The sequence below is a fragment of the Brienomyrus brachyistius genome, unplaced genomic scaffold, assembly GCF_023856365.1.
Source record: "Brienomyrus brachyistius isolate T26 unplaced genomic scaffold, BBRACH_0.4 scaffold55, whole genome shotgun sequence".
Lineage (NCBI taxonomy): Eukaryota > Metazoa > Chordata > Actinopteri > Osteoglossiformes > Mormyridae > Brienomyrus > Brienomyrus brachyistius.
Window position 1 is genome coordinate 1,781,074 of NW_026042330.1, and position 12,033 is coordinate 1,793,106.

The 12,033-nt window shown below is 39.7% G+C and overlaps 7 non-coding genes across 7 annotated transcripts; all 7 read right to left on the reverse strand.

The window, feature by feature from the left end:
* Positions 1–1,772: 1,772 nt before the first annotated feature.
* On the reverse strand, positions 1,773–1,844 carry trnap-ugg (transfer RNA proline (anticodon UGG)). The gene has a single exon. It is a non-coding gene; the product is annotated as a tRNA-Pro (tRNA).
* Positions 1,845–3,492: 1,648 nt separating this feature from the next.
* On the reverse strand, positions 3,493–3,564 carry trnap-ugg (transfer RNA proline (anticodon UGG)). Its single transcript has one exon. It is a non-coding gene; the product is annotated as a tRNA-Pro (tRNA).
* A 788-nt stretch (positions 3,565–4,352) lies between these two features.
* trnap-ugg (transfer RNA proline (anticodon UGG)) lies at positions 4,353–4,424 on the reverse strand. Its single transcript has one exon. It is a non-coding gene; the product is annotated as a tRNA-Pro (tRNA).
* A 787-nt stretch (positions 4,425–5,211) lies between these two features.
* On the reverse strand, positions 5,212–5,283 carry trnap-ugg (transfer RNA proline (anticodon UGG)). The gene has a single exon. It is a non-coding gene; the product is annotated as a tRNA-Pro (tRNA).
* Positions 5,284–6,072: 789 nt separating this feature from the next.
* Positions 6,073–6,144, reverse strand: trnap-ugg (transfer RNA proline (anticodon UGG)). The gene has a single exon. It is a non-coding gene; the product is annotated as a tRNA-Pro (tRNA).
* A 788-nt stretch (positions 6,145–6,932) lies between these two features.
* On the reverse strand, positions 6,933–7,004 carry trnap-ugg (transfer RNA proline (anticodon UGG)). Its single transcript has one exon. It is a non-coding gene; the product is annotated as a tRNA-Pro (tRNA).
* A 3,367-nt stretch (positions 7,005–10,371) lies between these two features.
* trnap-ugg (transfer RNA proline (anticodon UGG)) lies at positions 10,372–10,443 on the reverse strand. Its single transcript has one exon. It is a non-coding gene; the product is annotated as a tRNA-Pro (tRNA).
* Positions 10,444–12,033: the final 1,590 nt, after the last annotated feature.

Below are 12,033 nucleotides of genomic sequence, written 5' to 3' on the forward strand. Positions count from 1 at the left end.
AGCACCTGCCGTGCAAGGCAAGGAACCCAGTTTGGTTTCTATCACAGCACGTGGGCTGGTCCGGGATTTGAACCCGGGACCTCTCGCACCCAAAGCGAGAATAATACCCCTAGACCAATGAGTCCCCGATATGGGCTTGGGTTACGCACTGCCTGGGATGCAGCTCAGAGTCATATTAATTCTACATATTTACATGGCGCCATTAAATTCCACTGTGAAATTTCCGTATGAATTCTGTTGCGCAAAGACAAAAGTTTTCTATATGGCAATCAGAAATTCATACTTTAAGCGACAGCAGGATCTCAGCGTTTCTTAAATCGTTAATGGGTTGGATTTGCTGTCTTATAAAGACCATTGGTAATGCAAGAGGCACAGAAATGTTCAATTTAGTAAAAGTGCAAGGAGCAAGACTGCTGTTTAATGCTGAATGGTCACTGAAGATTACAATCAACAATAGAAAGTATTTAAAATATCTTGGCAGAAATTCTGTTTTAGACCTCCTTGCTGTCGTGCATTGCAAATATTAAGCAAGTTTGCTCTTTAATGTCAATGTCTATTGCTATGCTGTATTGTGCTCATTAGCATTTTTCATTCTTTAAACATTTTTGTATATATCCCTTCAACAACGTCTTTGGAAATGTAAAAGTTGACTTGAAACAAAAGCAAAAATTGGTCATTTGGGAATTTTGCCATTTTGGGTGGAGGCAGAATCAGGATGAGCTCAAATGGCCATAAGTTAGGCTGCATTGCATACTAGCATCGGTCGTAATATAACTTTGAACTTGGCAATCTCTCTTATGGTCACAAATTGTAGTGCTTCAACAATTCTCGCATAAACACAGAAGTCAGCCTGGTTTGGAGCACCTGCCGTGCAAGGCAAGGAACCCAGTTTGGTTCCTATCACAGCACGTGGGCTGGTCTGGGATTTGAACCCGGGACCTTTCGCACCCAAAGCGAGAATAATACCCCTAGACCAATGAGTCCCCGATATGGGCTTGGGTTACGCACTGCCTGGGATGCAGCTCAGAGTCCTTTTAATTCTATATATTTACATGGCGCCATTAAATTCCACTGTGAAATTTCCGTATGAATTCTGTTGCGCAAAGACAAAAGTTTTCTATATGGCAATCAGAAATTCATACTTTAAGCGACAGCAGGATCTCAGCGTTTCTTAAATCGTTAATGGGTTTGATTTGCTGTCTTATAAAGACCATTGGTAATGCAAGAGGCACAGAAATGTTCAATTTAGTAAATGTGCAAGGAGCAAGACTGCTGTTTAATGCTGAATGGTCACTGAAGATTACAATCAATAATAGAAAGTATTTAAAATATCTTGGCAGAAATTCTGTTTTAGACCTTCTTGCTGTCGTGCATTGCAAATATTAAGCAAGTTTGCTCTTTTATGGTCAATGTCTATTGCTATGCTGTATTGTGCTCATTAGCATTTTTCATTCTTTAAACATTTTTGTATATATCCCTTTCAACAACGTCTTTGGAAATATAAAAGTTGACTTGAAACAAAAGCAAAAATTGGTCAATTGAGAATTTTGCCATTTTGGGTGGAGGCAGAATCAGGATGAGCTCAAACGGCCATAAGTTAGGCTGCATTGCATACTAGCATCGGTCGTAATATAATTTTGAACTTGGCAATCTCTCTTATGGTCACAAATTGTAGTGCTTCAACAATTCTCGCATAAACACAGAAGTCAGCCTGGTTTGGAGCACCTGCTGTGCAAGGCAAGGAACCCAGTTTCGTGCCTATCACAGCACGTGGGCACGTCTGGGATTTGAACCCGGGACCTCTCGCACCCAAAGCGAGAATCATACCCCTAGACCAACGAGCCCCCGATATGGTTTTGGGTTACGCACTGCCTGGGATGCAGCTCAGAGTCCTTTTAATTCTATATATTTACATGGCGCCATTAAATTCCACTGTGAAATTTCCGTATGAATTCTGTTGCGCAAAGACAAAAGTTTTCTATATGACAATCAGAAATTCATACTTTAAGCGACAGCAGGATCTCAGCGTTTCTTAAATCGTTAATGGGTTTGATTTGCTGTCTTATAAAGACCATTGGTAATGCAAGAGGCACAGAAATGTTCAATTTAGTAAAAGTGCAAGGAGCAAGACTGCTGTTTAATGCTGAATGGTCACTGAAGATTACAATCAACAATAGAAAGTATTTAAAATATCTTGGCAGAAATTCTGTTTTAGACCTCCTTGCTGTCGTGCATTGCAAATATTAAGCAAGTTTGCTCTTTAATGTCAATGTCTATTGCTATGCTGTATTGTGCTCATTAGCATTTTTCATTCTTTAAACATTTTTGTATATATCCCTTCAACAACGTCTTTGGAAATGTAAAAGTTGACTTGAAACAAAAGCAAAAATTGGTCATTTGGGAATTTTGCCATTTTGGGTGGAGGCAGAATCAGGATGAGCTCAAATGGCCATAAGTTAGGCTGCATTGCATACTAGCATCGGTCGTAATATAACTTTGAACTTGGCAATCTCTCTTATGGTCACAAATTGTAGTGCTTCAACAATTCTCGCATAAACACAGAAGTCAGCCTGGTTTGGAGCACCTGCCGTGCAAGGCAAGGAACCCAGTTTGGTTCCTATCACAGCACGTGGGCTGGTCTGGGATTTGAACCCGGGACCTTTCGCACCCAAAGCGAGAATAATACCCCTAGACCAATGAGTCCCCGATATGGGCTTGGGTTACGCACTGCCTGGGATGCAGCTCAGAGTCCTTTTAATTCTATATATTTACATGGCGCCATTAAATTCCACTGTGAAATTTCCGTATGAATTCTGTTGCGCAAAGACAAAAGTTTTCTATATGGCAATCAGAAATTCATACTTTAAGCGACAGCAGGATCTCAGCGTTTCTTAAATCGTTAATGGGTTTGATTTGCTGTCTTATAAAGACCATTGGTAATGCAAGAGGCACAGAAATGTTCAATTTAGTAAATGTGCAAGGAGCAAGACTGCTGTTTAATGCTGAATGGTCACTGAAGATTACAATCAATAATAGAAAGTATTTAAAATATCTTGGCAGAAATTCTGTTTTAGACCTTCTTGCTGTCGTGCATTGCAAATATTAAGCAAGTTTGCTCTTTTATGGTCAATGTCTATTGCTATGCTGTATTGTGCTCATTAGCATTTTTCATTCTTTAAACATTTTTGTATATATCCCTTTCAACAACGTCTTTGGAAATATAAAAGTTGACTTGAAACAAAAGCAAAAATTGGTCAATTGAGAATTTTGCCATTTTGGGTGGAGGCAGAATCAGGATGAGCTCAAACGGCCATAAGTTAGGCTGCATTGCATACTAGCATCGGTCGTAATATAATTTTGAACTTGGCAATCTCTCTTATGGTCACAAATTGTAGTGCTTCAACAATTCTCGCATAAACACAGAAGTCAGCCTGGTTTGGAGCACCTGCTGTGCAAGGCAAGGAACCCAGTTTCGTGCCTATCACAGCACGTGGGCACGTCTGGGATTTGAACCCGGGACCTCTCGCACCCAAAGCGAGAATCATACCCCTAGACCAACGAGCCCCCGATATGGTTTTGGGTTACGCACTGCCTGGGATGCAGCTCAGAGTCCTTTTAATTCTATATATTTACATGGCGCCATTAAATTCCACTGTGAAATTTCCGTATGAATTCTGTTGCGCAAAGACAAAAGTTTTCTATATGACAATCAGAAATTCATACTTTAAGCGACAGCAGGATCTCAGCGTTTCTTAAATCGTTAATGGGTTTGATTTGCTGTCTTATAAAGACCATTGGTAATGCAAGAGGCACAGAAATGTTCAATTTAGTAAAAGTGCAAGGAGCAAGACTGCTGTTTAATGCTGAATGGTCATTGAAGATTACAATCAATAATAGAAAGTATTTAAAATATCTTGGCAGAAATTCTGTTTTAGACCTTCTTGCTGTCGTAGATTGCACATCTTAAGCAAGATTGCTCTTTTATGGTCAATGTCTATTGCTATGCTGTATTGTGCTCATTAGCATTTTTCATTCTTTAAACATTTTTGTATATATCCCTTCAACAACGTCTTTGGAAATGTAAAAGTTGACTTGAAACAAAAGCAAAAATTGGTCAATTGGGAATTTTGCCATTTTGGGTGGAGGCAGAATCAGGATGAGCTCAAATGGCCATAAGTTAGGCTGCATTGCATACTAGCATCGGTCGTAATATAATTTTGAACTTGGCAATCTCTCTTATGGTCACAAATTGTAGTGCTTCAACAATTCTCGCATAAACACAGAAGTCAGCCTGGTTTGGAGCACCTGCCGTGCAAGGCAAGGAACCCCGTTTGGTTCCTATCACAGCACGTGGGCTCGTCTGGGATTTGAACCCGGGACCTCTTGCACCCAAAGCGAGAATCATACCCCTAGACCAACGAGCCCCCGAGATGGTTTTGGGTTACGCACTGCCTGGGATGCAGCTCAGAGTCCTTTTAATTCTATATATTTACATGGCGCCATTAAATTCCACTGTGAAATTTCCGTATGAATTCTGTTGCGCAAAGACAAAAGTTTTCTATATGACAATCAGAAATTCATACTTTAAGCGACAGCAGGATCTCAGCGTTTCTTAAATCGTTAATGGGTTTGATTTGCTGTCTTATAAAGACCATTGGTAATGCAAGAGGCATAGAAATGTTCAATTTAGTAAAATTGCAAGGAGCAAGACTGCTGTTTAATGCTGAATGGTCATTGAAGATTACAATCAATAATAGAAAGTATTTAAAATATCTTGGCAGAAATTCTGTTTTAGACCTTCTTGCTGTCGTAGATTGCACATCTTAAGCAAGATTGCTCTTTTATGGTCAATGTCTATTGCTATGCTGTATTGTGCTCATTAGCATTTTTCATTCTTTAAACATTTTTGTATATATCCCTTCAACAACGTCTTTGGAAATGTAAAAGTTGACTTGAAACAAAAGCAAAAATTCGTCAATTGAGAATTTTGCCATTTTGGGTGGAGGCAGAATCAGGATAGCTCAAATGGCCATAAGTTAGGCTGCATTGCATACTAGCATCGGTCGTAATATAATTTTGAATTTTGCAATCTCTCTTATGGTCACAAATTGCAGTGCTTCAACAATTCTCGCATAAACACTGAAGTCAGCCTGGTTTGGAGCACCTGCCGTGCAAGGCAAGGAACCCAGTTTGGTTCCTATCACAGCACGTGGGCTCGTCCGGGATTTGAACCCGGAACCTCTCACACCCAAAGCGAGAATCATACCCCTAGACCAACGAGCCCCCGATATAGGCTTGGGTTACGCACTGCCTGGGATGCAGCTCAGAGTCCTTTTAATTCTATATATTTACATGGCGCCATTAAATTACACTGTGAAATTTCCGTAGGAAGTCTGTTGCGCGAAGACAAAAGTTTTCTATATGGCAATCAGAAATTCATACTTTAAGCGACAGCAGGATCTCAGCGTTTCTTAAATCGTTAATGGGTTTGATTTGCTGTCTTATAAAGACCATTGGTAATGCAAGAGGCACAGAAATGTTCAATTTAGTAAATGTGCAAGGAGCAAGACTGCTGTTTAATGCTGAATGGTCACTGAAGATTACAATCAATAATAGAAAGTATTTAAAATATCTTGGCAGAAATTCTGTTTTAGACCTTCTTGCTGTCGTGCATTGCAAATATTAAGCAAGTTTGCTCTTTTATGGTCAATGTCTATTGCTATGCTGTATTGTGCTCATTAGCATTTTTCATTCTTTAAACATTTTTGTATATATCCCTTTCAACAACGTCTTTGGAAATATAAAAGTTGACTTGAAACAAAAGCAAAAATTGGTCAATTGAGAATTTTGCCATTTTGGGTGGAGGCAGAATCAGGATGAGCTCAAACGGCCATAAGTTAGGCTGCATTGCATACTAGCATCGGTCGTAATATAATTTTGAACTTGGCAATCTCTCTTATGGTCACAAATTGTAGTGCTTCAACAATTCTCGCATAAACACAGAAGTCAGCCTGGTTTGGAGCACCTGCTGTGCAAGGCAAGGAACCCAGTTTGGTGCCTATCACAGCACGTGGGCACGTCTGGGATTTGAACCCGGGACCTCTCGCACCCAAAGCGAGAATCATACCCCTAGACCAACGAGCCCCCGATATGGTTTTGGGTTACGCACTGCCTGGGATGCAGCTCAGAGTCCTTTTAATTCTATATATTTACATGGCGCCATTAAATTCCACTGTGAAATTTCCGTATGAATTCTGTTGCGCAAAGACAAAAGTTTTCTATATGACAATCAGAAATTCATACTTTAAGCGACAGCAGGATCTCAGCGTTTCTTAAATCGTTAATGGGTTTGATTTGCTGTCTTATAAAGACCATTGGTAATGCAAGAGGCACAGAAATGTTCAATTTAGTAAAAGTGCAAGGAGCAAGACTGCTGTTTAATGCTGAATGGTCATTGAAGATTACAATCAATAATAGAAAGTATTTAAAATATCTTGGCAGAAATTCTGTTTTAGACCTTCTTGCTGTCGTAGATTGCACATCTTAAGCAAGATTGCTCTTTTATGGTCAATGTCTATTGCTATGCTGTATTGTGCTGATTAGCATTTTTCATTCTTTAAACATTTTTGTATATATCCCTTCAACAACGTCTTTGGAAATGTAAAAGTTGACTTGAAACAAAAGCAAAAATTGGTCAATTGGGAATTTTGCCATTTTGGGTGGAGGCAGAATCAGGATGAGCTCAAATGGCCATAAGTTAGGCTGCATTGCATACTAGCATCGGTCGTAATATAATTTTGAACTTGGTAATCTCTCTTATGGTCACAAATTGTAGTGCTTCAACAATTCTCGCATAAACACAGAAGTCAGCCTGGTTTGGAGCACCTGCCGTGCAAGGCAAGGAACCCCGTTTGGTTCCTATCACAGCACGTGGGCTCGTCCGGGATTTGAACCCGGGACCTCTCGCACCCAAAGCGAGAATCATACCCCTAGACCAACGAGCCCCCGAGATGGTTTTGGGTTACGCACTGCCTGGGATGCAGCTCAGAGTCCTTTTAATTCTATATATTTACATGGCGCCATTAAATTCCACTGTGAAATTTCCGTATGAATTCTGTTGCGCAAAGACAAAAGTTTTCTATATGACAATCAGAAATTCATACTTTAAGCGACAGCAGGATCTCAGCGTTTCTTAAATCGTTAATGGGTTTGATTTGCTGTCTTATAAAGACCATTGGTAATGCAAGAGGCACAGAAATGTTCAATTTAGTAAAAGTGCAAGGAGCAAGACTGCTGTTTAATGCTGAATGGTCATTGAAGATTACAATCAATAATAGAAAGTATTTAAAATATCTTGGCAGAAATTCTGTTTTAGACCTTCTTGCTGTCGTAGATTGCACATCTTAAGCAAGATTGCTCTTTTATGGTCAATGTCTATTGCTATGCTGTATTGTGCTCATTAGCATTTTTCATTCTTTAAACATTTTTGTATATATCCCTTCAACAACGTCTTTGGAAATGTAAAAGTTGACTTGAAACAAAAGCAAAAATTGGTCAATTGGGAATTTTGCCATTTTGGGTGGAGGCAGAATCAGGATGAGCTCAAATGGCCATAAGTTAGGCTGCATTGCATACTAGCATCGGTCGTAATATAATTTTGAACTTGGCAATCTCTCTTATGGTCACAAATTGTAGTGCTTCAACAATTCTCGCATAAACACAGAAGTCAGCCTGGTTTGGAGCACCTGCCGTGCAAGGCAAGGAACCCCGTTTGGTTCCTATCACAGCACGTGGGATCGTCCGTGACTTGAACCCGGGACCTCTCGCACCCAAAGCGAGAATCATACCCCTAGACCAACGAGCCCCCGATATAGGCTTGGGTTACGCACTGCCTGGGATGCAGCTCAGAGTCCTTTTAATTCTATATATTTACATGGCGCCATTAAATTCCACTGTGAAATTTCCGTATGAATTCTGTTGCGCAAAGACAAAAGTTTTCTATATGACAATCAGAAATTCATACTTTAAGCGACAGCAGGATCTCAGCGTTTCTTAAATCGTTAATGGGTTTGATTTGCTGTCTTATAAAGACCATTGGTAATGCAAGAGGCACAGAAATGTTCAATTTAGTAAAAGTGCAAGGAGCAAGACTGCTGTTTAATGCTGAATGGTCATTGAAGATTACAATCAATAATAGAAAGTATTTAAAATATCTTGGCAGAAATTCTGTTTTAGACCTTCTTGCTGTCGTGCATTGCACATCTTAAGCAAGATTGCTCTTTTATGGTCAATGTCTATTGCTATGCTGTATTGTGCTCATTAGCATTTTTCATTCTTTAAACATTTTTGTATATATCCCTTCAACAACGTCTTTGGAAATGTAAAAGTTGACTTGAAACAAAAGCAAGAATTGGTCAATTGGGAATTTTGCCATTTTGGGTGGAGGCAGAATCAGGATGAGCTCAAATGGCCATAAGTTAGGCTGCAATGCATACTAGCATCGGTCGTAATATAACTTTGAACTTGGCAATCTCTCTTATGGTCACAAATTGTAGTGCTTCAACAATTCTCGCATAAACACAGAAGTCAGCCTGGTTTGGAGCACCTGCCGTGCAAGGCAAGGAACCCAGTTTGGTTCCTATCACAGCACGTGGGTTGGTCCAGGATTTGAAACCGGGACCTCTCACACCCAAAGCGAGAATAATACCCCTAGACCAATGAGTCCCCGATATGGGCTTGGGTTACGCATTGCCTGGGATGCAGCTCAGAGTCCTTTTAATTCTATATATTTACATGCCGCCATTAAATTCCACTGTGAAATTTCCGTATGAATTCTGTTGCGCAAAGACAAAAGTTTTCTATATGGCAATCAGAAATTCATACTTTAAGCGACAACAGGATCTCAGCGTTTCTTAAATCGTTAATGGGTTTGATTTGCTGTCTTATAAAGACCATTGGTAATGCAAGAGGCACAGAAATGTTCAATTTAGTAAAAGTGCAAGGAGCAAGACTGCTGTTTAATGCTGAATGGTCATTGAAGATTACAATCAATAATAGAAAGTATTTAAAATATCTTGGCAGAAATTCTGTTTTAGACCTTCTTGCTGTCGTGCATTGCACATCTTAAGCAAGATTGCTCTTTTATGGTCAATGTCTATTGCTATGCTGTATTGTGCTCATTAGCATTTTTCATTCTTTAAACATTTCTGTATATATCCCTTCAACAACGTCTTTGGAAATGTAAAAGTTGACTTGAAACAAAAGCAAGAATTGGTCAATTGGGAATTTTGCCATTTTGGGTGGAGGCAGAATCAGGAGGAGCTCAAATGGCCATAAGTTAGGCTGCATTGCATACTAGCATCGGTCGTAATATAGTTTTGAACTTGGCAATCTCTCTTATGGTCGCAAATTGTAGTGCTTCAACAATTCTCGCATAAACACAGAAGTCAGCCTGGTTTGGAGCACCTGCCGTGCAAGGCAAGGAACCCAGTTTGTCTCCTATCACAGCACGTGGGCTCGACCGGGATTTGAACCCAGGACCTCTCGCACCCGAAGCGAGAATCATACCCCTCGACCAACGGCCTCCCGATATAGGCTTGGGTTACGCACTGCCTGGGATGCAGCTCAGAGTCCTTTTAATTCTATATATTTACATGGCGCCATTAAATTCCACTGTGAAATTTCCGTATGAATTCTGTTGCGCAAAGACAAAAGTTTTCTATATGGCAATCAGAAATTCATACTTTAAGCGACAGCAGGATCTCAGCGTTTCTTAAATCGTTAATGGGTTTGATTTGCTGTCTTATAAAGACCATTGGTAATGCAAGAGGCACAGAAATGTTCAATTTAGTAAATGTGCAAGGAGCAAGACTGCTGTTTAATGCTGAATGGTCACTGAAGATTACAATCAATAATAGAAAGTATTTAAAATATCTTGGCAGAAATTCAGTTTTAGACCTTCTTGCTGTCGTGCATTGCAAATATTAAGCAAGTTTGCTGTTTTATGGTCAATGTCTATTGCTATGCTGTATTGTGCTCATTAGCATTTTTCATTCTTTAAACATTTTTGTATATATCCCTTCAACAACGTCTTTGGAAATGTAAAAGTTGACTTGAAACAAAAGCAAAAATTCGTCAATTGAGAATTTTGCCATTTTGGGTGGAGGCAGAATCAGGATAGCTCAAATGGCCATAAGTTAGGCTGCATTGCATACTAGCATCGGTCGTAATATAATTTTGAATTTTGCAATCTCTCTTATGGTCACAAATTGCAGTGCTTCAACAATTCTCGCATAAACACTGAAGTCAGCCTGGTTTGGAGCACCTGCCGTGCAAGGCAAGGAACCCAGTTTGGTTCCTATCACAGCACATGGGCTCGTCCGGGATTTGAACCCGGAACCTCTCACACCCAAAGCGAGAATCATACCCCTAGACCAACGAGCCCCCGATATAGGCTTGGGTTACGCACTGCCTGGGATGCAGCTCAGAGTCCTTTTAATTCTATATATTTACATGGCGCCATTAAATTACACTGTGAAATTTCCGTATGAAGTCTGTTGCGCGAAGACAAAAGTTTTCTATATGGCAATCAGAAATTCATACTTTAAGCGACAGCAGGATCTCAGCGTTTCTTAAATCGTTAATGGGTTTGATTTGCTGTCTTATAAAGACCATTGGTAATGCAAGAGGCACAGAAATGTTCAATTTAGTAAATGTGCAAGGAGCAAGACTGCTGTTTAATGCTGAATGGTCACTGAAGATTACAATCAATAATAGAAAGTATTTAAAATATCTTGGCAGAAATTCTGTTTTAGACCTTCTTGCTGTCGTGCATTGCAAATATTAAGCAAGTTTGCTCTTTTATGGTCAATGTCTATTGCTATGCTGTATTGTTCTCATTAGCATTTTTCATTCTTTAAACATTTTTGTATATATCCCTTCAACAACGTCTTTGGAAATGTAAAAGTTGACTTGAAACAAAAGCAAAAATTGGTCGATTGGGAATTTTGCCATTTTGGGTGGAGGCAGAATCAGGATGAGCTCAAATGGCCATAAGTTAGGCTGCATTGCATACTAACATCGGTCGTAATATAACTTTGAACTTGGCAATCTCTCTTATGGTCTCAAATTGTAGTGCTTCAACAATTCTCGCATAAACACAGAAGTCAGCCTGGTTTGGAGCACCTGCCGTGCAAGGCAAGGAACCCAGTTTGGTTCCTATCACAGCACGTGGGCTGGTCCGGGATTTGAACCCGGGACCTCTCGCACCCAAAGCAAGAATAATACCCCTAGACCAATGAGTCCCCGATATGGGCTTGGGTTACGCACTGCCTGGGATGCAGCTCAGAGTCATTTTAATTCTATATATTTACATGGCGCCATTAAAAATTCCACTGTGAAATTTCCGTACGAATTCTGTTGCGCAAAGACAAAAGTTTTCTATATGGCAATCAGAAATTCATACTTTAAGCGACAGCAGGATCTCAGCGTTTCTTAAATCGTTAATGGGTTTGATTTGCTGTCTTATAAAGACCATTGGTAATGCAAGAGGCACAGAAATGTTCAATTTAGTAAAAGTGCAAGGAGCAAGACTGCTGTTTAATGCTGATTGGTCATTGAAGATTACAATCAATAATAGAAAGTATTTAAAATATCTTGGCAGAAATTCAGTTTTAGACCTTCTTGCTGTCGTGCATTGCACATCTTAAGCAAGATTGCTCTTTTATGGTCAATGTCTATTGCTATGCTGTATTGTGCTCATTAGCATTTTTCATTCTTTAAACATTTTTGTATATATCCCTTCAACAACGTCTTTGGAAATGTAAAAGTTGACTTGAAACAAAAGCAAGAATTGGTCAATTGGGAATTTTGCCATTTTGGGTGGAGGCAGAATCAGGATGAGCTCAAATGGCCATAAGTTAGGCTGCATTGCATACTAGCATCGGTCGTAATATAATTTTGAACTTGGCAATCTCTCTTATGGTCACAAATTGTAGTGCTTCAACAATTCTCGCATAAACACAGAAGTCAGCC